This window comes from Hordeum vulgare, chromosome 7H (assembly GCF_904849725.1).
Source record: "Hordeum vulgare subsp. vulgare chromosome 7H, MorexV3_pseudomolecules_assembly, whole genome shotgun sequence".
Taxonomy (NCBI): domain Eukaryota; kingdom Viridiplantae; phylum Streptophyta; class Magnoliopsida; order Poales; family Poaceae; genus Hordeum; species Hordeum vulgare.
In genome coordinates, this window is record NC_058524.1 from 243577518 (window position 1) to 243602568 (window position 25051).

The window sequence follows — 25051 nt, forward strand, 5'->3', positions numbered from 1 at the left end:
TAGCGGTGCCCAAGGAACGCGGCGCGGCGCTTCAGACACTCCACGTTTGCCCATGTGGCGCCGTGGGAGCAACCATGGCCCCACGGTCACGATGCGGGAGGATTGTCAACCTCCATTGCCCTGGCAAAGGGCAAGGGAGGTGCAGGTGGCCTCAGGGAGGGTCGTGCACCTCTATGACGAACTCCAATGCTGCCCCCTCTGCATGGCCCCCTCCTGAAGAAGAAGTTTGTACCGGGGAAGAAGGTAGGGGAGCACCCCGTCTCCTCCGGCCATAACCTCTGCGACGACCGCGACCCCTTGGGCCTTCCCAACCACGCTCGATGGGGTCGCTGCCTACTCCTGCGGTTGACGCTATGGCATGATCCGAATAAGAGATCCTCGCCGCTCCGGTGGCGGGTGGTGGCTAAGGGCGAGCGCCACCTGAAGTTGAAGAAACCAGGAAGCACAGGCAATGAGGATTTGCGTCCCACGTGTGAGATGGATTAGTATTGCCCTCCACGAACCCCCAGATTTATAGTGAAGGGGAACGCGGGGGCTAGCTCTCCTCCGCTCCAAGGGTCGCCACCCCACTTGGCCAATCCCCCTGCCCGCGGTCACGGGCGAACAGGGAACCGCTAAAAAGGATCGAGATGGACCTAGAGGGGGGTGAATAGGTACAATTCCAAATTTTAATAATTACTTAGCAATTTTAGGCAAAAGTGCAGAATATGAGTGTAGGCCTAATAATTGCTATGACAAGGAGTAAGCTATTTAAGTGAAGTAAGATAAGTGGTAAACAATAATAAAGTACAAGTACGTAATAAGGATTAACACAAGTAGAGAGTTAGGGTTAGGAATAACCGAAACTCCAAGAGAGACAAGGATGTATCCCGATGTTCACTTCATTGGAGGGAAGCTACGTCACCGTTAGAGGGGCGGATGTTACCATGAAGGCACACCAATGCCACGAAGGCTCACCCTATTCTCCCTTTGAGATAACTCCACGTAGGCGTTTCTCAACCTTGAGGTGGCTTTCAAACCTTCACAAACTTTCCGGGGGAAACCACAATGGTATGATTCCTCTCCGAAGACACCTACCGCCTAGGAGTCTCCAACCTCCAAGAGTAACAAGATCACGGGGATTGCTCAAAACTTGCTCAAATCACAAATCACTTTGGTGGGAAGGAGGAGAGGGAGACGATCTATCTTTTGATTTGAACAACACTCAAAGGGACTCACAAATGCTCTTGGGATCTAAGATTTGGTAGAGACAAGAGTGAGTGAGAAGAAAGGTGTTCTTGGATTTATGCTAGCTGTGTTGAACACCCTCTCACGAGGTGGGAGAAGAGTATATATAGTGGGGAGTGAAAAACAGCCGTTGGGGATACTTTAAGTTACACATGGTCCGGACATCCGACAGTTTCCAGAAGTCCGGGTGTCCGCGAGGGGTCGGACGTCCGACAGGGGTCGGTCGTCCGAGGCATGTAGATATGACTGAAAATACTGTGAATTGAACAGCGACCGGACATCCGGAGAGGACCGGAAATCCGAGTTATTCGACTCAACTTCTTCTAGTGGGAGGTTCCGGATTTCCGAAGGGGGACGGACGTCCAGCCCTCGGAGGGAGCCGGAAATCCGAGTTATAGAGCTCATGTTCTTCTGGTGCAGGGCTCCGGATTTCCGAGGCTGGCCGGACGTCCGGCCCTCAGATGTCCGGAGGGAGCCGGAAATCCGAGTTATATGACTCAAATACTTCTGGTGGAGGGCTCCGGATTTCCGAAGCCTGCCGGTCGTCCGGCCCTCGGACGTCCGGAGGGAGCCGGAAGTTCGAGGCAATAGACCTGTTTTGAGATAGAAACAGAGTGGAGAATATGTGGTATTGGGCATGACAGTGAAGATGTGGTATGAGCAAGTTCATCGCACAACCTGTGATCCCCTCTTAATAGTGCGGGATCCCTATACTCAATATCAGTAAACTCAAAAGAATAGTTTACATCATCTTTTCTTAATCCCGAGCCTTCTCGAAATATAAATCCCGATCTTCTCAGACCACCTTTGGCACATAATTCTCAATCTACTAAAGTATTTGCCATCCTGAGATACACTCAACAAATAGGATTAGTTTCCTATGTATGTGTTGTCATTAACACCAAAAGTCGATTAAGGGCATAGCATGCACTTTCAATCTCCCACTTTTTGGTAGTTGATGACAACATATACATAGGTTTCAAAAATAATTATCATACATTATAGCCTAGGAGATATTTAGTACGGAGCTCCCCCTTAGTATGTGCATGATGAAATATCGAAGCTCCCATTTAATGTAGTGTATCGAACATATAATGGATCAACATGTAAGGATAATAAATCATCATAGAAAGACAATAGATCATCATAGAGATAATGGAGCAAAAACATAATAGTCTATGATGATATCATAGCAATCCATATCAATCACAATCATTCATAAATAGCCATACATGAGTTTATCCATTACATTAAATCTCCAAAGACTAAAAGCTACGATACACTACTCCCCCTTTCGCACCAAGTACCAAAAAGGGAGGCACCAACAGCATCAACCTGCTCAGAGCTCATCAGCATCACCATCAGCATCATCCACATCGTCAGGCAAGCCACTGCCACCAGCCTCGTCAAGGAAATCAGCCCACTCAGGACCAGATGGGAAGCCAAAATCAGAAGGAGGAGCAGCAGGAGGAGCCTCATCATCACTCACATCAAGAGTGCCCGAGGCTCTCAGACTAGCCTTGAGGGCATTCTTGGACGAGACTAAGCGAGAAACCACATCATGGGTTTGACCAACTGGAAAGAGACGGCCTTCATCATAGCAGAACGTGCCTTGCCAAGGAACTTGGCAATGCGACCGAGAGGCGGAGCTAGATGAGGGGGTGGCTGACCGGGTAGCAGTGTGGCGAGTGGATGTGGAGGATGGGGCTTTCTTGGGAGCATAGGTATCCGCCATGTGAGAGGGAATGACCCACTTGCGATGTGTGTGAGTGACAGCAACACAGAAATCAGCAACATGATTAATAAGAGCCTGGATGAAGGGGGCATGAGGAAAGGCTCGCTTGTATTGAAAGCTAGCAAGCCGAATCTCATGCCATAGAAAGTGAGGCACATTAATTTTGCTCATGGGGTGCTCGTATAAGTGAGACATGATGTCAATGCAGTAGCCACTTCAAGAGCCCTTATCACCCATCTTGGGATAGAGGGTGCGGATAAGACACTGAAAGATGATGAAGTAAGGTGAGCGCCAGATGGATACATGATTAAGATCCTTCATGCGTTCATCCGCATCAAGCTCACTTAGTGGTTTGAGAAGATACCCACACGCATCAATGGACTTAGGCGCATGGTTAGGATCATCCCTATGTATTTTGAAGCCTAAGTTGGGGAAACCAAGTGCGGCAACAAATGTATCATAAGAAGCTGTGAAGCGAATGTCAGAGGTGATCCAGCTGATAGTGTGGTTTGGAGCAAAGTAGCATGTGGCATAGAACTGGTGAATGGCAGCAGCATTAAAGTCGCGATGAAAGGCAAACGGGGCGGCAAGCCCCGATGCCTCAATAAGCTCAATGGCACCCGGGTATTTCGCCGGGTGCATGCGAATATGCTCAAGATCTATATAGAGATGAACAGATAAACCCTTAGGAACTATGACTGTGGTAAAAATGTCCGCCTGGACGTTTGTGCGGAAACGTGAGTCCATAGAGTCACGTACGATAGCGTATGGATCAATGTCGCGGCGGAAAGTGACATATGAAGCCACGCCAAGTGTGGTGAAGTTCGTGATTGCACGACCTAAAGTAGCAGGGGGTTCTAGTGAGATGCGACGAGCTTCACCTGCGGGCTGAGCAGGAGGAGGTGGTGGCATGTAGGACGCCCTACGAGTCCCGGGCTTTGGCTTGGACCTCCGATCGACGGGCTGGTCAGGAAGATCCTCGGCGGCAAGCTCATCCTCGAAGTCGGGGTCATCACCATCAGATGACGAGGGGAGCTATGGAGGCGGAGAACGCCGGGAAGTCCGTTTGAAGGGACGACGTGGCCCGTCGGAGTCCGACCCCGTGCTAGTAGGGGCGCAAGAGGATGACCCAGCAACGTTCTTCCCTGCGGCGTGCTTGGTCTTGGGCATGGTGCACAATAACCTATACGGATGGAAACCCCAAATGAGGAAAGAACATGGTCAAACCATAGGAACGAACATGGAGACTTGGGAGAGAGAGGGAACCAAACGCGAGGGGAAACGGAGAAGATACCTGTAGACGGATCCCCCGGAGGAAGAAGAGGAAGGAGATAAGGATCCGCGGAGGAGATCGGGCAGATCTCGGGAAGGGCGGCGCTGGCGAGTGCTCCTGGAGCTGGCGGCGGCGGCGGTAGGGGAAAAAGGGGGCGCGTGAGGGCTAGGGCAAAGCCCAGCCCCGCGCCCAGCTATTTATATGCCCCGAAGCGTCGGACGTCCGACATGCGTCGGACGTCCGGAGAGGATTGTGCCATCGGACGTCCGACACTGGTCAGACGACCGGAATGGGATTTGTCGCCGGACGTCCGAGACACGTCGGATGACCGAGAGAGGAGGAGGCAGAGGCTGGTTTTGAAATTTTTGCTGATGAGATGATGATTTTTCATGGTTTCTCACAAAAAGTACTAACATAGTTGCCTACAAGCATTACATATACTACTTGTGGACAGAAATTGATTTATGCATACTTTGTAAGCTCAAAAATAGAAAATTAAGACTCACTCCCCCTAAATGCATGCCCACATCATGACCCAAACATGATGTGAGTGTGTGTATGTGTGCAAGGTTTCAAGTTATGTTGTCAAGCTCCAAGATACCAAGTTCACGCCTAAGTTGATAGAACCTAGCTATGCTAAGTGGCTTGGTGAAAATGTCGGCTAGCTGCATGTCGGTACCCACATGGGTAATATCAATGTCACCCTTTTGCACATGGTCTCTCAAGAAATGATACCTAATATCAATATGTTTTGTGCGAGGGTCATCAATGGGGTTCTCGGAGATCTTTATGGAAATTTCATTATCACAGAGAAGAGGAACGTGTCGATACGTGATACCATAATCCTTAAGTGTTTGCCTCATCCATAGCAGTTGGGTTGCACAGCTTGCGGATGCAATATATTTGGCCTCGGCCGTGGAGAGTGAAACACAGTTCTGCTTTTTCGAGGACCAACTTACCAAGGAGCGTCCAAGAAACTAACATGCACCGGAAGTGGATTTCCGTCCCACTTTGTCACCGGCCCAATCCGCATCGGAGTACCCAATAAGATCGAACTTTGCATCCTTAGGGTACCATAAGCCTAACTTTGGGGTGTGAACAAGGTATCTAAGAATATGCTTAACCGCCGTATGATGGCTTTCCCTAGGGGAATCTTGAAATCTAGCACATATGCCTACACTTAACATGATGTCCGGTCTAGATGCGCAAAGATAAAGTAGCAAACCAATCATGGAGCGGTAAGTAGATGGGTCAAAAGGAATACCGTTTGTGTCTTCATTTAGAACTACATTTGTGGCCATGGGTGTCTTCATTGGTTTAGCATTTGTCATATCAAAATTTTCAAGAATGTCCTTGAGGTACTTAGTTTGAGACAAGAAAATCCCGTCTTGAAATTTTTGTATTTGAAACCCAAGAAAGAACTTCAAGTCCGTGTTGAGTGACATCTCAAAGGTCTTGGTCATGGAAGCCGCAAACTTCTTGCATAAATGGATGTTAGGAGAACCAAAAATGATGTCATCTAAATAGATTTGGCATAAGATCAAATCACCATTTTCCCTCTTAGTAAAAAGAGTGGGATCGATCACCCCCACCACAAAGCCATCATCGAGTAGGAACTTCTTAAGATGATCGTACCAAGCACGGGGTGCTTGTTTGAGGCCATACAGAGCCTTGTGAAGTTTATATACATGGTCTTTGTGGTGAGTGTCAACAAACCCAGGTGGTTGTGATATATATACCTCTTCTTGTAGTGGACCGTTAAGAAAAGCACTTTTCACATCCATTTGATGCAAAGTAAAACCATTAAAAGCAGCATAGGCCAATAAAATGCGAATGGACTCAAGACGAGCAACAGGGGCGAATGTTTCACCAAAGTCCAAACCTTCAACTTGGGAGTACCCCTGTGCTACTAACCTTGCCTTGTTGCGTAGGACAGTCCCATTCTCATCTTCCTTGTTCTTGAAAATCCATTTAGTTCCAATGACATTATGTTCCTCAATTGGTCGTTCTACCAATGACCATACTTCGTTGCATGTAAAACTGTTTAGCTCCTCTTGCATAGCAAGAAGCCAGTCATTGTCACACAATGCATCCTGAACCCTCTGTGGCACAGTACTAGAGACAAACGAAAAGTGAGCACAAAAGTTTGTTAATTGTTTACGAGTCACTCTACCTTCCGACACGCCGGTGAGGATTTGATCAATATCAACACGACCGGCCACACGTGGCATGATGGAGGTCAAGGTTTCGCGGGGTTCGACTTCGTTTCCATCATCAACGTCCTCAACATATGGATCATTTATGTGCGGAGGAAGATATTCCTCTTCGTGTTGCACCTGTTGAGGTTCATCATCAATCATACCCATACTTTGGTCTACCTCTTGAAGATCAACTTGTTCTTGAGTGTGATCAGGGTGAGAGACATGTTCTCCCACTTGAGCCTCAACAACTGGCATGATGTGTGTGCTAGTATCTTGTGGAGGTACGGGCAGTGAACTGTCTTGAGGATGAGAAATACTCTCATCATCTTCACCATCATCATGGGGTCTTTGTTCCATGGGAAGAAGTGCACCTACACCCATGTTTAAGATATCTTATGGGGAGTCTTCTTCACCTGCATAATTTAGATGAACTTGCTCCCCATGGGAGCGGTTAAATTCATCAAACGTCACGTCACAGGTTTCTATAACACATCCAGTGGATTTGTTGTAGACTCTGTAGGCGTGAGAGTTTGACCCATAGCCAACAAAAATCCCTTCAGTTCTTTTGGATTGAAATTTTCCTAATCGTTCCCGTTTGTTGAGGATGAAACACTTGCATCCAAACACACAAAAGTACTTAACATTTGGCTTGTTCCCAGTTAGGAGCTCATATGGAGTCTTCTCCAATATTGATCGAAGGAAGAGCCGGTTTGATGCATGACATGTTGTGTTGACAGCCTCAGCCCAAAAACTATGTGGTGACTTGTATTCGTCTAACATAGACCTTGCCATTTCCACAAGTGTCCGATTCTTCCTCTCTGCCACACCATTTTGCTGAGGGGTGTAAGGTGCGGAGTACTGATGTTCAATTCCCTCATCACTAAGAAATTCTTCTAGGGTATAGTTCTTGAACTCAGAGCCATTATCACTTCTTACTGCCTTGATGTCCTTGTCAAACTTCCGCTGGGCTTGTTTGGCAAAATCAATGAAGGTGATCTTCGTCTCGTCCTTGGACTTGAGAAAGAATACCCATGTATATCTTGAGTAATCATGAACAATGACTAGGCCATACTTTTTCCCTCCAAGACTTGCCCAAGAAGGAGGCCCAAACAGATCCACATGAAGGAGCTCTAACGGCCTCAAAGTGGATACAATGTTCTTGGGTGGATGTTTTGATTGATGTTGTTTCCCAGCTATGCATGCACTGCACACACGATCTGTCTTAAAAGATACATTTGTTAGTCCAAGGATGTGATTGCCGTTTAAGAGATTTTGAAGATTTTTCATGCCAACATGGGCAAGCCGGCGATGCCACAACCATCCGATGTCGGCCTTGGCCATTAGACAAGTTGTATAGAAGGTGCTCTCTTTCGAGAAATCAACCGTGTAAAGGTTTCCATCCAACTCTCCAACAAAGGCCACTTCGAGAGTGTCTCTCTTAAAGACTTTCACATCTGTTAGTCCAAATAATGTGTCATAACCGACGGAAGCCAATTGGCGAACTGAAAGTAAATGATATTGAAGAGATTGGACAAGCATGACATTTGCAATAGACATGTCATTAGTGATTGCCACCTTGCCCAACCCAATTACCTGCCCTTTCGACCCTCCACCAAATACGATGCTCATGTATGGTCGAATGGCTTGCATGAAGTCATAGAGCAAATTACTATCTCCGGTCATATGATTGGTGCATCCACTGTCGATCACCCATTTGGCTCCTCCGGAGAAAACATCCTGTAACGAATTAAGACTTGGTTTGAGGTACCCATTTTGTCATGGGGTCTTTCACATTAGTTACAAGAGTCTTAGGGACCCAAATAGCATAGAATCGGAATGCATTACGGGGACCAACAAATTTAGCATAAACCTCTCCTTTCTTTGATTTGTGTAGTACATAGGATGGAGGCATGAATTCGGTTGTCTTGTTGTGAGTAGGCGAACCCCTAGTGGCCGATCCACTCACAACCTTACCTTTCTCCTTGTGTCCCTCTCGTACAAATATTTCTTTAAGCGGAGTGGTACACTTGAGAGGAGATGCACTTTTCTTGGCGGTGCTTGGGTTGAACCCAAGCCCTTCCTTGGCGAAGCCTCCATTGTGTCGACTTAAGATCTCATTGAGAGTATTTTGTCCTTGTGCACATGTCATGAGACCTCCGTCTAACTGTGCCTTTAGCAAACAGTTTTCCTCAAGGATAGATGTCAGTTCACTACTAGAGTTAGTAGTGCAGGTATCAACATTAATGATAGGTGAGGAGTAGGCCTTAGCTAAAGTGTCAGGATAAGTAACCTTAAGTGCCTCAAAGCTCTTTGTAAGAACAGTGAGTTTCTCTTCCTTGTCTTTGAGAGACAAGGATAGACGCTCACAGTCCTTAGGAAGGGAAGGATGAGAGTTCACAAGTCGGTTTTTATCATTTAGTAATTCTTTGCACACAGATTCAGCCTTTTTCAAGAAGGCAAGATCATTAGCATGTTTATCAAGGTTTTCACCTACTTTTGAGCATAATGCATCATTTTGTGCTTCCTCATACAGGACTTTCTGCTCAAGGATTTCATTTCTTTCCTTCTCCACAGTGACGAGGGTTTCGAGTTCCTTGATGGTATTGGTGTGCTTACTCACCATTTCCATAAGTATGCGAAACATAGTGAGCTTCTTTCCTTTAAGAGAGCACATAAATTTGTTTATTTTAGCAAACATGGGATGATCTAAGTCATTCTCCTCATAGTGATCTTCCGCATCAAGATACTCATCAGATGGAGTAGAAGCTAGACTGAAAGAGTTTAACCGTGGAGTTACCTTAACCTTATCATGGGAGCTTTGGTCTTCCTCATCTCCCAAGGCAGTCTTTGCCATCAAACACTTGTGAGCGTTGCCCTTGTAGTCCTTCATATAGTTGTAGTGAACAACATCACCACTTTTTTTGACTAGCCTCAAGGTGTTTTGTGTATCCTGAGCTACTCCGGCAACTCCACCAACATCTTCTGGATCTGATTCTTCTTGTGCAACCATTGCTCTTCCATCTGTCCTCTTGAGCTTGGAGTTCATAGGGTTTGGCAACTTCTTCTTTACAAAGGTCTTTGGAAACCTTGGTTTGTCTTCTCTCTTCTCATAAGGACAGTCATTAGAGAAGTGGTTGGTTTCCTCACAGTTATAACATTTCCTTACCTTCTTCTTTGGGAATCTTCCCTTGAACTTTCCTGCACTGAACTTCTTTAGAAAGAGAGCAATGTCCTCATAAGATGGGCTTTCATCAGAGTCAACATCATTACCATCTTCGCAGTCATAATCACCTTCTTCTTCTTCACTTTCTTCTTCGTCACATTCATGCTTGGCTTTCAAAGCAAGATTGATCTTTGATGTTGAAGTGCCATGCATGGCAAGGTGCTTTGTTGCATTTTCCTTTGACTCTTCAAATAATTGGAAAGTGGATATGATGTCATCTGGAGTCATTTCTTTGAACCCATGGTGCTGCCTCATGTCCCATACCATTTGATGGTGATACGGAGCAAGAGCGTGAAGTAACTTGTCCACAAGAAATCTCTTGGTCAGATTGAAACCATCTTGCGTCTTGTCACAGTCACATGACTCAATGTCTGCGGTGAGAGTCATGAGCCATTCTAGTAGTTGCTTGGGAGATTCACCCTTTTCCATACAGAAATTATGTAATTGCCCCTTGGCAATTTCATATTGAGCAAGCCGAAGAGTGGAGGTACCGGTCTTGGTCCTTATAATGCTATCCCACGGTTCCTTGGCACTTGTGATGTGAATGTAAGGTCTTCGTTGCTTGTCATTCATTCTTTTTCTTATGCACATGATCGCAATGTCATTGAGATGCTTGTCATAAGTTTCTCTGGGAGCGAGGCACCTTGGATCTGCAGGATTGTACCCATGCTCGAGGATGTCCAACATCTCATCATTGGCGTACCTAAGATGATCCTGCATACCAACTCTCCACAAAGCAAAATCGGAATTGTCATCAAGCAAGGGAGGTTTTCCTCCAGGATTGTACTTAGTTTTCGCAATTTGAGATCTAGCATAAAGCCATGGAACACTGGTTTGGTTCCTTTCCGGAGGTTGTTGGCCAAATGAAGTACCATGCATATGTGGCCCTGAGGCCCTCGGGGATGTGGTTGTCCCCGTGGTTAGTGATGCCAGTCTCATTTGGACCATGGCCTCAAGAGAAGCATCATGCTCCTCTTTTTGCTTGGCAAGGGCCCGTTCCAGGTCCTCACAGGTGAAAGACTCGACTTCCGTGGAAGTCCCGTCCCTCTGCACTGGAGCTACCGTAGCTGGAACATCATCCATCTCGCTCTAGGGCGGTTAAGCCACAAGAATAGAGCACGAGGCTCTGATACGAATTGAAAAGGATCGAGATGGACCTAGAGGGGGGTGAATAGGTACAATTCCAAATTTTAAAAATTAATTCGCAATTTTAGGCAAAAGTGCGGAATATGAGTGTAGGCCTAATAATTGCTATGACAAGGAGTAACCTATTTAGAGTGAAGTAAGACAAGCGGTAAACAATAATCAAATACAAGTACGTAATAAGGATTAACACAAGTAGAGAGTTAGGGTTAGGAATAACCGAAACTCCAAGAGAGACAAGGATGTATCCCGATGTTCACTTCCTTGGAGGGAAGCTACATCACTGTTAGAGGGGCGGATGTTACCACGAAGGCACACCAACGCCACGAAGGCTCACCCTATTCTCCCTTTGAGATAACTCCACGAAGGCGTTTCTCAACCACTAGTGGTAAGCCTTGAGGTGGCTTCCAAACCTTCACAAACTTTCCGGGGGAAATCATAATGGTTTGATTCCTCTCCGAAGACTCCTACCGCCTAGGAGTCTCCAACCTCCAAGAGTAACAAGATCACGGGGATTGCTCAAAACTTGCTCAAATCACAAATCGCTTTGGTGGGAAGGAGGAGAGGGAGACGATCTATCTATTGATTGGAACAACACTCAAAGGGACTCACAAATGCTCTTGGGATCTAAGATTTGGTGTAGACAAGAGTGAGTCAGAAGAAAGGTGTTCTTGGATGTATGCTAGCTGTGTTGAACACCCTCTCACGAGGTGGGAGAAGAGTATATATAGCGGGGAGTGAAAAACAGCCATCGGGGATACTTTAAGTCACACAGGGTCCGGACGTCCGACAGTTTCCGGAAGTCCGGGCGTCCGCGAGGGGTCGGACGTCCGACAGGGGTCGGTCGTCCGAGGACTGTAGATATGACTGAAAATACTGTGAATTGAACAACGACCGGACGTCCGGAGAGGACCGGAAATCCGAGTTATTTGACTCAACTTCTTCTGGTGGGAGGTTTCGGATTTCCGAAGGGGGACGGACGTCCGGCCCTCGGACGTCCGAAGGGAGCCGGAAATCCGAGTTATAGAGCTCATGTTCTTCTGGTGCGGGGCTCCGGATTTCCGAGGCTGGTCGGACGTTCGGCCCTCGGATGTCCGGAGGGAGCCGGAAATCCGAGTTATATGACTCAAATACTTCTGGTGGAGGGCTCCGGATTTCCGAATCCTGCCGGTCGTCCGGCCCTCGGACGTCCGGAGGGAGCCGGAAGTCCGAGGCAATAGACCTGTTTTGAGATAGAAACGGAGTGGAGAATATGTGGTATTGGGTATGACAGTGAAGATGTGGTATGAGCAAGTTCATCGCAAAACCTGTGATCCGCTCTTAATAGTGCGGGATCCCTATACATATCAGTAAACTCAAAAGAATAGTTTACATCATCTTTTCTTAATCCCGAGCCTTCTCGAAATATAAATCCCGATCTTCTCAGACCACCTTTGACACATAATTCTCAATCTACTAAAGTACTTGCCATCCTGAGATACACTCAACAAATAGGATTAGTTTCCTATGTATGTGTTGTCATTAACACCAAAAGTCGATTAAGGGCATAACATGCACTTTCAACCGCCCTGTTGCACCAATGCGTGGAAAGCTGGACCCTGCCACGACCTAAACTTTAAGGCCACGATCGCCACGTGCCTGGCCACAACTATGCATGCAACACGCGAGGGGGAAACAACCAACCGTGGTAGGCCCGCCCTCGCGCGGGTTACTCGGCCATCCCGCGCACGACTCCCACGTCGCGCGTTCAAGGGCGCGCAACGAAAACTTGGCACCCGAAGCAAAAGCCCAACAACGCCTCAAATCTCGGTCGTGCGTGCCCGTGCACCATTTGGGCCTAGCCCGACAACGCCTCGCATGCATGTATGGCCTAGGCCCGGGGTCTCCTGTCGGTGCGCTAAAGAATGGGCCTTTAGAACCCATGACTTATGCATCGACGATAGTAGCCACGGCCGCGGCAGGCCCGACCAGGGAAAACGGGAAGCAGAGGCGAAGCCCACGATAGACACTTAGATTGACAGAAAGGCGCCACCTCCGGCAAGCCCCTTTTGCCGGGGGGGAGTCGACAACAGCCCCAACAAGGACACTTTCTGAAGTACTACACCAAGACCGTGAAGGCACCCGAAGCCTCATGCCAGAAGACCGAAAGCATCGACCCCCTCAAGCCCCTTTGCCGGGGGAAGGCAACCGAAGCCCCGGCAAGACCCCTTGTCAGGGGAGCCACCAACGCTCCAGCACGTTACACCCCCGGCAGGGCCCCGACGCACTCTTATGCTAGTGCAACAACCAGCTGCCCCCTAGCCACTTGATATGTGTCGTTCCAATCGACGCGTGTCGAGCGGAACCTGGGGGCACAGTGCCAATGGCACGCACCCTTGTGCCATCTCTGAGATATCTGACGAACCAGTAAATGCGTCTGCGGACACGCCAGAAGCACCGTAACAAACTATGCAACGTGTGGGTGCACAGTTCCACTGTGCACCCCGTGAAAACTCTGTGCTACCATTGTTGGCGACCCCTTAGCCCTATAAAAGGAGGCCTTGGGTATGCACATAAGGGAGGTTAGCCAGTCAACGAACATACACTTAGTAGACCATCACCTCTACATCATATAAACACGAAGCAGGAGTAGGGTTTTACGCCTCCGATCGGCCCAAACCTTGGTAAAAACGATCCTGCCCCGACTTCTTGGTCTAGTCTCGGCGCATCCGCCTCACTCCCCCGCCGAACCACAAGGGATCCCCACATCCCATAGGTGTGTGTGTTCCCACGACAGTGTATCTCCAAGGGGTGAAGACGTGTGCGAAGACAAGATGGCGGATGGCTATCTGCGTGTCTCAACGAGAAGATGAACATCAACGTAAGGATGCACAGAGACCTGTTAAATTGAGTTCATGCATGAGGCTATGTATTTAGTCTGTAATTAGCACAATAAAATGTGACAGCGTGGTTGGTAGTCTAGTTAACCGTTGGTTTCAGTCTATAAATGGGTATGAAAACAACATGGTGAAATGGTGGACATCATCGCAGAAAAAGAAAAAATATGGTCCGGTAAGTCGCGTCACCGGAAGGAACTAGCTTGATAATACGAGGAGATGATCGTCTACATGTCTCGTCAAGTAAAATATCAAGTATTTGGATTAAAGGGTGAATGTTAGAGTAATCCAAACCTACGGTGTTTTAGTTAAGACAAGTACCGTTGTGATTAATGTAAGAAAGCTTATCGTTGGTTCGGTTAGTGATTTCCTTGTACTAGTTTGGTACGTGTTATCCTAGGTGTTTAGGATGAGTCCAGAATGGACCGGGAGCTAGCTTGTTTGGATGGAATTGTGACCGAGTAGGTTTGAGTTAGGTCTTTTAGTTGTACTAGTAAAAGGGCCCGTGCGTTGCAACGGAAGAAAAAAATACCACACGCTTTTACTATTTTTATAATCATTTTGATTTATTAAAATAATAGGTTAACTAACTAATGTAGTCAGTCCTATCCTATTTTGTTGAGAAATCAACCCGTCCATTGTTAATTTCACCATGATGAGAAATTGAGCGGGACAAGCAAAGCAAAACAAAGAGGCTACGTAAATTGATCGATGGAATGTTATCTTATTTCACTCATGGGGTAGAGAATGTGGGATCAGATGACAAACTGAAGGTGGTGTTCCATTCTCTGTCTCTACAACAATACAATCTTACATTCAGTACATTCATTCATCAGCAAAAAAATCCCCACAAAAGAAAATTTCTTGTCGGTGCTTGGCACACGGTTGGAGGCATGGGGAGGGGATCTCACCTGATGATGAGTTTCTGTCGGAGGAGGGGATACGATGAGGGGAGCAAGGGTTAGGTGCCTCTATGTGGCCCTAAGGAGTCGCCGTTGCCGCGCCATAACCTCGGAGTTCCCCGTGTGAGCCATGGAGGCCCGCCTCCACCTGCAAGTACTTCGCTCCGCCGCGGCGCCGTCGTTATGCATCGAGCAGACGCATCATCCCCAGTCACTGTAGCTGTCCCGTTGATTTGATCCAGAAGCTGTGCTCGAGTGCCGAAACGGGGGCAGCAAGCGGGCAGAGGTACGGTCGCGGAGGCGGGTGGGTTGAGATCGACAACAGTGGTGGTTGAGGTCGGCCGCGGCGGCGAGTATTGTGGCAGCAACCTGGGCATAGGACAGGGTGGACCAGGGTCGAAGCGATGCGCTCGAGCGCCGCAACGGGGGCAGTGAGCGGGGAGAGGTAAGGCCGCGGAGGCGGGTGGGTTGAGATCGGCAGCGGTGGCGGTTGTGGTCGGCTGCGACGGCGAGTGGTGTGGCGGCGGCCTGGGCACAGGCTAGGGTGGCGCAGGGTCGACGGGAGGAGGCGATGCGTACGGGTATAATTTTTGCAGCGAATCGTTTTTTCCTTTTGCGTTGTAGATAAATGATGGAGCGCGGGTTGAATAACAAAAATTACTGGGTTTTTTATAAAAATGTCGCGCTGGGTTTTTCAACGGAAGCAATAGCCTCTTTATTATTAGGTATAGATATAGATATAGACTAGTAAATGTGCCCGTGTGTTGCTACGGGTGATGATGTAATTAAACGAATCGAACGAATGATGAAGTTAAATGGATGAATTAGAATGCATGAATAGTATCATGAGGTGATACTAAGACCTGCAAATTTTATTCAACGGGAGAAAAAAAACATTGCTCACCCCTAACCAATATATAAGTGTAGCTCAAGACCCATTTCCTAGGTCCATGTTTTTCTATTTGAACACGGAAACCGTGTTATCACTTATTATTATGCTCTTTTCGATCCTTGCCAATGGTGACTACCGTGTTTACCTAAACATGGTGAGTCTCAAGGTGGTGAAGTCGACCATGACCATACACATGTCACTGAGTCACGCTAATGCAAGAAATAAAACTTTGAAAAACAATATCATCGAGCTAGAAGTGAGGCCCACCCTTCGCAGTTATCTCCTGCTTGAATGAAATGTAGGTATCAAAGAGTCGGTTGTTGATTGTGATGAGAACCTTTCTTAAGTTAAAATGGGGGACATCATTTACCAGATGATAAACCGGGTACAGATCCACAATGTTGAAAGTATGTTCTTAGTCGAAATCAAAGTGAGGAAATAAACAAAAATACCTCATCCCTGTCAAAGTTATCTCCACTATGCGGATCAAAGAGCACATCTCCTGAGGCAAGTTCAAAGCATATGCATGCAAAGGACCACAGATCGACAGATGTAGAATACTTGGAGCCCAGAAGGACCTCAGGACATCTGTATTGCCTTGTTTGGATATCACTTGTGAACTCCTTGTACGTCCAACATGCATTTTCGAAGTCAACCAGCTTGCAGCCTAGTTCAGCTTCCATCGCCATCCTATTCCTAGTCCCTTTGTTGCCCCGCCTATGCCCTCCTCCTCTCTTCATGTCCCCATCCTGGCTAGGAATGCCCTCATTTGTTGTACTCAGATCTCCCTTATCATCTGATTCGTCTATGTCGGCGAATGCCACTGCCCCATTCCCTTCTGAAGTTGAAGCAACTACATGTTTGGCTTTCTTCCGGATCTTCTTCTGTTGGTTCCTGGTGACGCCACTACTCGTTGATGGTCGGGCAGGAGCCCTTGGAGGTGGCTCGATGGCCCTTGCAGCAGGCGGCACCAGTGGCACACCTGACTTCCGGGGATCGTTTGAGGGGTCAATAGTGGAAACGAGGAATATGTTTTCGGGCCTCAGGTCAGTGTGGATAATGGAAAGCTCGCGGTGGAGGTAGTCAAGGACAATGAGCACATGCCGGCATATCTCCTAGAACATTGGAAGCGGAATGCCACGATAGTCCATGTACTTTATTAGGGTGAGCAAGTTATCACCAAGAAACTCAAACACCATGTAGACATGGCTCCCATTGGGGCTTGTGTGCTTGAAGTGGTCAAGAAGCTTAACAACACAACGGGAGTCCTCAAGGTCACCGTTAGCAATCTGCCTCAAGATCTTGATCTCATCCATGGCAGCCTCCGAGTAGTGTTGTGCGCTCTTCTGCACCTTCAGGGCCACATACCTCTGCACAGTTAACCAAAAGATTCAAAAACGCTGGACACGAGCAGCCTGAGCCTCTAGGCAAGCGGCGTAAAACATCATAATATCTCGTGCAGTGCGATAGGATTGACGGATAAAACAATAATAATGAGAAATTCATTTAGCTGTTCTGCATATGATTTGTGTGACAAAAGTGCGAACAGTTGGTGGGCAGGCAGACAACTGCATCCAGATCAATATTTTTTTTCCTACATATCCTCATCACGAATCCTAGAGGCAGCGGGGTGATTTTAACACAGGCTTTCACGGCGAGGCGAGGGGGTGGTGAGCACGTACGGAGTGGGCATGTCCCAGGCGAGCCAGGCGGTGGAGAAGTGGCCCCAACCGAGCTTGGACTGCATGACGTAGGTGCCCTGCTTGAAGTTGTCCCCAGGGCGGACGACGTGGTAGCCGCCACGATCGTAGTTCTCGGTGTCCTCGTCCTCAGAGGTGTAGGTGTTGTTGCCCACGTCCCCGTCCCCGTCCCCTTTGGCGGCGGCCGCCGCCTTCACCTCCTCCACGCGATGCCGACTCTCCGCCTCCTCCGCCCAGCGGCTCGCCCGCCGGAGCCTCGACCATCGCGCGGGGAGGCCCGGATATGGGGCGGTGGTGCGCGGGGACGGAGGTGAGCATTGGAGGAGTTGAGGCCGGCGGCACACGGCGCCGTGGAAGGGGGTGGTGGCGCACTGGCGCTGAAGATGGGAGGTAAGGTCGTGGGTGGTCTGGTGTTTTTTTCTCCCGCACATACTGATTCAGCTTCACTTATCAATTGGTTTGCTGGTTAATTTTAGAAAACACCAAGGACTTTTTTTTAAATCACCGCGGTGGGTTTTCCGACGGAAGCGATAGCCTCTTTATTATTAGGTAAAGATAAAGATATCTTCTATGTATACGATGGAAACATCTTTTTTTAGTTGGACTAGCAAAAGGGCCCGTGCGTTGCAACGGGAGAAAAAATACCACACGCTTTTAATCTTTTTATAATCATTTTGATTTATTAAAATAATAAGCTAACTAACTAATGTAGTCAGTCCTATCCTATTTTGTTGAGAAATCAACCCGTCCATTGTTAATTTCACCATGATGAGAAATTGAGCGGGACAAGCAAAGCAAAACAAAGAGGCTACGTGAATTGATCAATGGACTGTTATGTTATTTCACTCATGGGGTAGAGAATGTGGGATCAAATGACAAACTGAAGGTGGTGTTCCATTCTCTCTCTCTACAACAATGCAATCTTACATTTCAATAAATTCATTCATCAGCAAACATATTCCCACAAAACAAAATATCTTGCCGGTGCTTGGCACACGGTTGGAGGCATGGGGAGGGGATCTCACCAGATGATGAGTTCCTGCTGGAGAAGGGGATACCATGAGGGGAGCAAGGGTTAGGCGCCTCTATCTGGCCATAAGGAGTCGCCGTTGCCGTGCCATAACCTCGGAGTTCCCCGTGTGAGCCATGGAGGCCCGCCTCCACCTGCAAGTACTTCGCTCCGTTGCGCCTTATCCGCGCGCCGCCGCCGTTCTGCATCGAGCAGACGCATCATCCAAAGTCGCTGTAGCTGTCGCATTGATTTGATCCAGAAGCTGTGCTCGAGCACCGAAACGGGGGCAGAAAGCGGGAAGAGGTACGACCGCGGAGGCGGGTGGGTTGAGATCGACAACAGTGGTGGTTGAGATCGGCCGCGGCGGCGAGTGATGTGGCATCGGCCTGGGCACATGCCAAGGTGGACCAGGGTCGACACGATGTGCTCGAGTGCCGCAATGGGGGCAGTGAGCGGGGAGAGGTACAGCCGCGGAGGCGGGTTGGTTGAGATCGGCAGCAGTGGCGGTTGAGGTCGGCTCGGTGACGAGTGGTGTGGCGGCGGCCTGGGCACAGGCTAGGGTGGCCCAGGGTCAACGGGAGGAGGCGATGCGTACGGGTATAATTTTTGCAGCGAATTGTTTTTTCTTTTGCGTTGCAGATAAATGATGGCGCGCGGGTTGAATAACAAAAATTACAGGGGCTTTTTTATAAAAATGTTGTGGTGGGTTTTCCGAAGGAAGCAATAGCCGCTTTATTATTAGATATAGATCTAGATATAGACTAGCAAAAGGGCCCGTGCGTTCAATGGGAGAAAAAAATACCACACGCTTTTAATCTTTTTATAATAATTTTGATTTTTTAAAATAATAAGCTAACTAACTAATGTAGTGAGTCCTATCCTATTTTGTTGAGAAATCAACCCGTCCATTGTTAGTTCCACCATGATGAGAAATTGAGCCGGACAAGCAAAACAAAACAAAGAGGCTACGTGAATTGATCAATGGACTGTTGTCTTATTTCACTCATGGGGTAGAGAATGTGGGATCAGATGACAAACTCAAGGTGGTGTTCCATTGTCTGTCTCTACAACAATACAATCTTACATTCAATACATTCATTCATCAGCAAACAAATCCCCACAAAACAAAATTTCTTGTCGGTGCTTGGCACACGGTTGGAGGCATGGGGAGGGGATCTCACCAGATGATAAGTTCCTATCGGAGGAGGGGATACGATGAGGGGAGCAAGGGTTAGGCGCCTCTATCTGGCCATAAGGAGTCGCCGTTGCCGCGCCATAACCTCGGAGTTTCCCGTGTGAGCCAGGGAGGCCCGCCTCCACCTGCAAGTACTTCGCTCCGCCGTGCCTTATCCGCGCGCCGCCGCCGTTCTGCATCGAGCAGACGCATCATCCCCAGTCATTGTAGCTGTCGCGTTGATTTGATCCAGAAGTTGTGCTCGAGCGCCGAAACGGGGGCAGCAAGCGGGCAGAGGTACGCCTGCGGAGGCGGGTGGGTTGAGATCGACAACAGTGGTGGTTGAGGTCGACAGCGGCGGCGAGTGGTGTGGCAGCGGCCTAGGCACAGGTCAGCGTGGACCAAGGTCGATGCGATGCGCTCGAGCGTTGCAACAGCGGCAGTGAACGGGGTGAGGTACGGCCGCGGAGGCGGGTGGGTTGAGATCGGCAGCGGTGGCGGTTGATGTCGGCCGCGGCGGCGAGTGGTGTGGCCGCGGCCTGGACACATGCCAGGGAGGCCCAGGGTCGACGGAAGGAGGCGATACGTACGAGTATAATTTTTGCAGCGAATCGTTTTTTTCTTTTGCGTTGCAGATAAATGATGGAGCGCGGGTTGTATAACAAAAATTACACGGACTTTTTTATAAAAAATGCCGTGGTGCGTTTTCCGACAAAATTAATAGTCGCTTTATTATTAGGCATAGATATAATCCTTATTTTTGTTGTAATATATTCTGTGTCTTTCTATTACACATATTGTCTCTTGGAGATAGATTATTTGTCAAAAATATTAGTCCAAAGATTGTTCAGTTCGTATTGGGTACAGATGGTTCCACTGGAAATTAATCCGCGTGGTTCCAAGTCTGTACGTGCGTTTCCTCGCCTAATGTAGAATGTTGCACGGGCATGCTTGTTTGGCTACGCGTATTGCCGCAGAAAACGAACGTGTGTGCTTTTGAGTTTGGACGTACAATAGTGTACTTCTCTCTCCTTGCCTAATATTCGCACATGTAATAGTATAAATCTAGTCCTTGCCTAATCCTTAAAAAAAACTCATTGTCTTGTCTTGACCGTTGGTACATCTTGGATTTTTTCACGATTTTGACCCTTGGGATGAAAGTATTTCACGGAATGAACTCTGAGTGAAACTATTTCACGATCCGACCTTTTTTGAAATGTCAGAGCCCGTGGCGTTGCAGACGCACATAGAAACGCCAGTCTAATGTGGCGTTGCAGACGCACATAGAAAGCCAGTCTAATGTGGCGTTGCAGGCCCACTCAAAAGCCAATCTTATGTGGCGTTGCAGGCCACGAGTGAAACGCCATGGTCCATGGCGTTTCATCAGTACACATGTTGCTGGCAGCATGCCGTGGGCTGGCTGGATGTCGTCGCTGCGTTCCATAGTTGGTCTGCAACGCCAGCACTGTTGGCGTTTCACAGTCGGCCTGCAACGCCACATTAGACTGGCGTTGCAAGAAAGAAAAAACGTCATGGTAGACAGGCGTGTCACTGTAGGGAAGCAACGCCAGCACTGTTGGCGTTTCACAGTGGGTCTGCAACGCCACTGTAGACTGGCGTTGCAGAAAAGAAAAAACGCCACGGTAGACAGGCGTATCACTGTAGGGCAGCAACGCCACGGTAGACATGCGTATCACTGTAGGGCAGCAACGCCACGGTAGACAGGCTTTTCTATGTGCGTTTGCAACGCCACGGGCGCTGGCGTTTCAAAAAAGATCAGATCGTGAAATAGTTTCAGTCAGAGTTCATTCCGTGAAATACTTTCATCCCAGGGGTCAAAATCATGAAAAAATCCGTACATCTTAGTTTTAGAGTGTCAAATCACAACCGTTAACTTTCTATCGTTTTAAGTGCGAATCGTTTTTTCTTTTACGTTGCAGATAAATGATGGAGCGCGGGTTGAATAACAAAAATTACAGTTTTTTTTATAAAAATGCCGCGGTGGGTTTTTCGACGAAAGCAATAGTCTCTTTATTATTAGGTGTAGATTAGCAAAAGAGCCCATTCTGAACGCAATATATTTTGACATGGCATCACATTTGTGTTGCGGACGATGACCTTAGCGCTCACATAACGAAAACGCGTTTGAATGTACAATCGCTCGAAATAAGATGAGAAATATGTTGTTTCTTCCCACGAGGTTTTCCAAAGATGTGCATGTGTGGTTAACGATGTTTTCTTTTCTCTAAATTTAATTTTAATTTAATGGATGTTTATTGCAATTTGTATTGTCGTCGGAAATAGAGAAAAAAAGGACCGTGCACTACAGATTAAGTTTGCACCAAAAATAATATTTAAGAAGTATTCAAGAGCTAAAAGTAACATCCTATTCAGATTCTACACATTTTTTAATCAAATTTCATATATAACATGTTAAAATCGTAGTTACGGTTTAAAAGATATGAATAATTTTGTTTTAGATAAAATGTGGATTGATTAACTGAAAAGTCAGGTTTTGTTAAAACGAAGAAAAGGTTTCGGCTAACTTAAATCCGGACTGCGGGTTGATTACCTGAAACATCAAGAGATTTTCTGAAAAATACAAAAAATGATTCGTTTTTTGACTTAAATCCGGACTGCGGGCTGATTACGTGAAACATCAGTTTTTTTTTTGAAAAATGCAAAAAACGATTCGTTTTGTGACTTAAATCTGGACTGCGTGTTGATTTCAGGAAACGTCTGGGGCATTTTTATAAAAGTGACACGACGGACGACAAAAACGAACGGTACTTTATTATTAAGAAGAGATTAGGCCAGGGCTTCGTGTGCGTGTATAAGCGAGGCGTGTGAGATTCCTAACGTGAGTTGTGAAAAGAAATAAAAAAAAGGAATTTAAAGGATACGAGACGTATCCTTGATTAATTTTTTTTACTTAGGTCCTGTTTGGAACCACGCAGATTATATAATCTGATTTTTTATAATCTATTATATTTTCAAACAGAACAGTTTATATTTTAGATTTTATAAACTAGATGATCAAATTATTATAATCTCATAACATAATCTGTTCTACCCCAGCTAAAATGAGATTATGGATTACAAATGACGTGTTATCCTCATAAACTTTAAGAGAATTACGCAGTGCCACCACCACTTTTCTATTTTTCCTTGTAAACAGAGGGCATGTCATTGTATAATTTAAAAGCTGGTTTACAGTTTATATAATCTGGCCTCCAAACATGCTCACCTGGATTATTTTTATAAACCAGATTATACAATCTATGTTCATAATTCAGATTATCATAATTTATTATGGTTTCAAACAGGGCCTTATTTGACTAAAAAAATTGTACGCGTGCCTTTGTGTGTTTTGATGTTTCCAATTATGCTATTAAACATCTATTTTTTAACGCAAATTTGCTTAGTGAGGCGTCCGTCGGACGTTTCAAACCTTTACCCACTATGTAGACACGCAATGTAATCGACAATTGGTTGGGCAAAAAACAATTTGCTACACATATAAAAATATAAAGGCGATAGCCTCGTGTTTGGCTTTTATGGCTGAATTGATACGAAAGAGTATAATTTAAAGCAAGCGATGGATCAGCCTCTGCCAAAAATATCTCCTCAAGAGATGCTACTCAATCTCAGTGATCACTCTGCTAGTGATTGCACCTACTACTGTAAATAAGTCTGAACTGTACTCTACACTTTCGGTGTCTCTAGGATAATATAGTTACTTGGAGAGATGGACATATCGACATATAAAAATGCATGGCTGGCATGACTGTGGACATGCATATAGTTCAGTTTCAAATTGAACTATTGCCCAAGCCACAAGATGTTTATATATATTTTATGCTTGTGCACATATATTGCTCGGATGGAGACTGTCCATGCATGTCCCTAACGCAAGATCAGTGTATGTACGCCCTGGATGACTTGGGCTAGTCTAGCCTCTAGTGCATATGCATTAGGAGATCAGATGCCATCACCCATTCCTCACTGTCCCTCCAATACAACAATGGTGCTTCTAGGCTTCTAGCTGTTTGGTTTGGAGATCTACAATAATCTAGCTGCACGATGAAGGCAGCTGCATGACCTTTCTTGACAAGACCACAGCTGCCTAGCTAGTTTACTTGGCTACAGTGTATGGATCTGTGGGCTTTGCAGAAACTTCAGAAAAGTATGTGGGACCATAATGATAGGAGCAGGACCTGGATCTGAAGCATCTGATACAGACTACTCCCTCCGTTCCTAAATATAAGTTTTCTTAGAGATTTTACTAGATAACTACATACGAAACAAAATGAGTGAATGTCCGTTTTAAAATATGTCTATACAGATCCGTATGAAGTCCTCTAATGGACCTTTAAAAGGACTTATATTTAAAAACCGAGAGAGTACACTACAGTGGATGTTACCATTTGTCCTTGCAATTATTTGTAATGTTCTAAATACTCCATCTGTTTTAAAATATTTGAAGTTTTAGGTTACATTTGACCATGTATAGGAAAATATATTAACGTCTAAGTAACATCAGACGTGGCTGAAGATATATTTCATGATGAATCTAATGAAGTTAATTTGGTATTGTAAATGTTGGTATATTAATATTGTTCAATAGACTTGGTCAAACTTAAAAGTTACCTTACTTAGTACAAATCTGAACTTCAAATACTAAGGAACTGACGGAGTATTTTATCTACCAATAGCTGTTTCGCTAAGCTACGGGCCAATGTTATGCTATAGTACTAGCGGCACTCTCTGCTATAGCTTCAACTAGGTCTGCTGTTTCCTTTATCCTGTAGCAAGTGATTGCACCGCTATAGGTACCCTTTGCCAAAACAGCATGCTAATTCCATTAGTAGAAAAAAGGCCTTTAGTCCTGGTTTGGTTGGATCATTAGTCTCGCTTCGCGAGCCGGGACTAATGCTAGCCCCGGTTCTGCCCCGAACCGGGGCTAACGGCCTTCCACGTGGCGGGGCTGGGAGTGAGGGGGGGGGGGGGTATTAGTCCCGGTTCGTATTACGAACGGGGGCTATTTCTTCGCTGTTTTTTGAGCAATTTTTGGCTTTAGGGTTTTGCATTAAATTGGATGAGTCTATTTTGCTGTCCCCTATTTTTCCATTTATTTATTTTGGGCATTTTTTTAATTTTTGTTTTGCACGAAATTAGATGGTACATACAAAGCAATATAGGAACAACTATATTGCACATCGTCATGAATATATTACACTATCTCAGCCGTCGTGCTTTGTCGAACATATATATACTCATCTAACAACTCATCATCATATTAATCATATACCAAGTTATCATATGATACATATAAAGTAAAATAGAGAAACATCATAATAGTCATCATATGCATGCATCCTAATAGATCATGTCAAGTTAATATAAACCAGAATAACTTGTCTCTCATAAGACGTAGTCCTCGCTCTTAGGTATAATGTCATAAAACAGAATAACACCTATGTCTCCATGATGAAGCACAGAGATCCAACGGTCTCCAACTTGTGGATTACGATCCTTCTTTATTTCTCTCCATGCTTCAATTTGGAGCCTTTTTATCTTGATTTGAGGTTACTCGAGTATGGAGCATCGAACTCAGCCCTCAGCGGGCTTTTAATTTTCATATGACCTTCTGGTTGCATCAACAGAGTCACTACATCATGTGGCAGTTGCTG

General features: G+C 46.4%; 1 pseudogene; it reads right to left on the reverse strand.

The window, feature by feature from the left end:
- Nucleotides 1–351: 351 nt before the first annotated feature.
- LOC123408687 lies at nucleotides 352–17603 on the reverse strand (annotated as a pseudogene).
- Between the last annotated feature and the right edge of the window lie 7448 nt (nucleotides 17604–25051).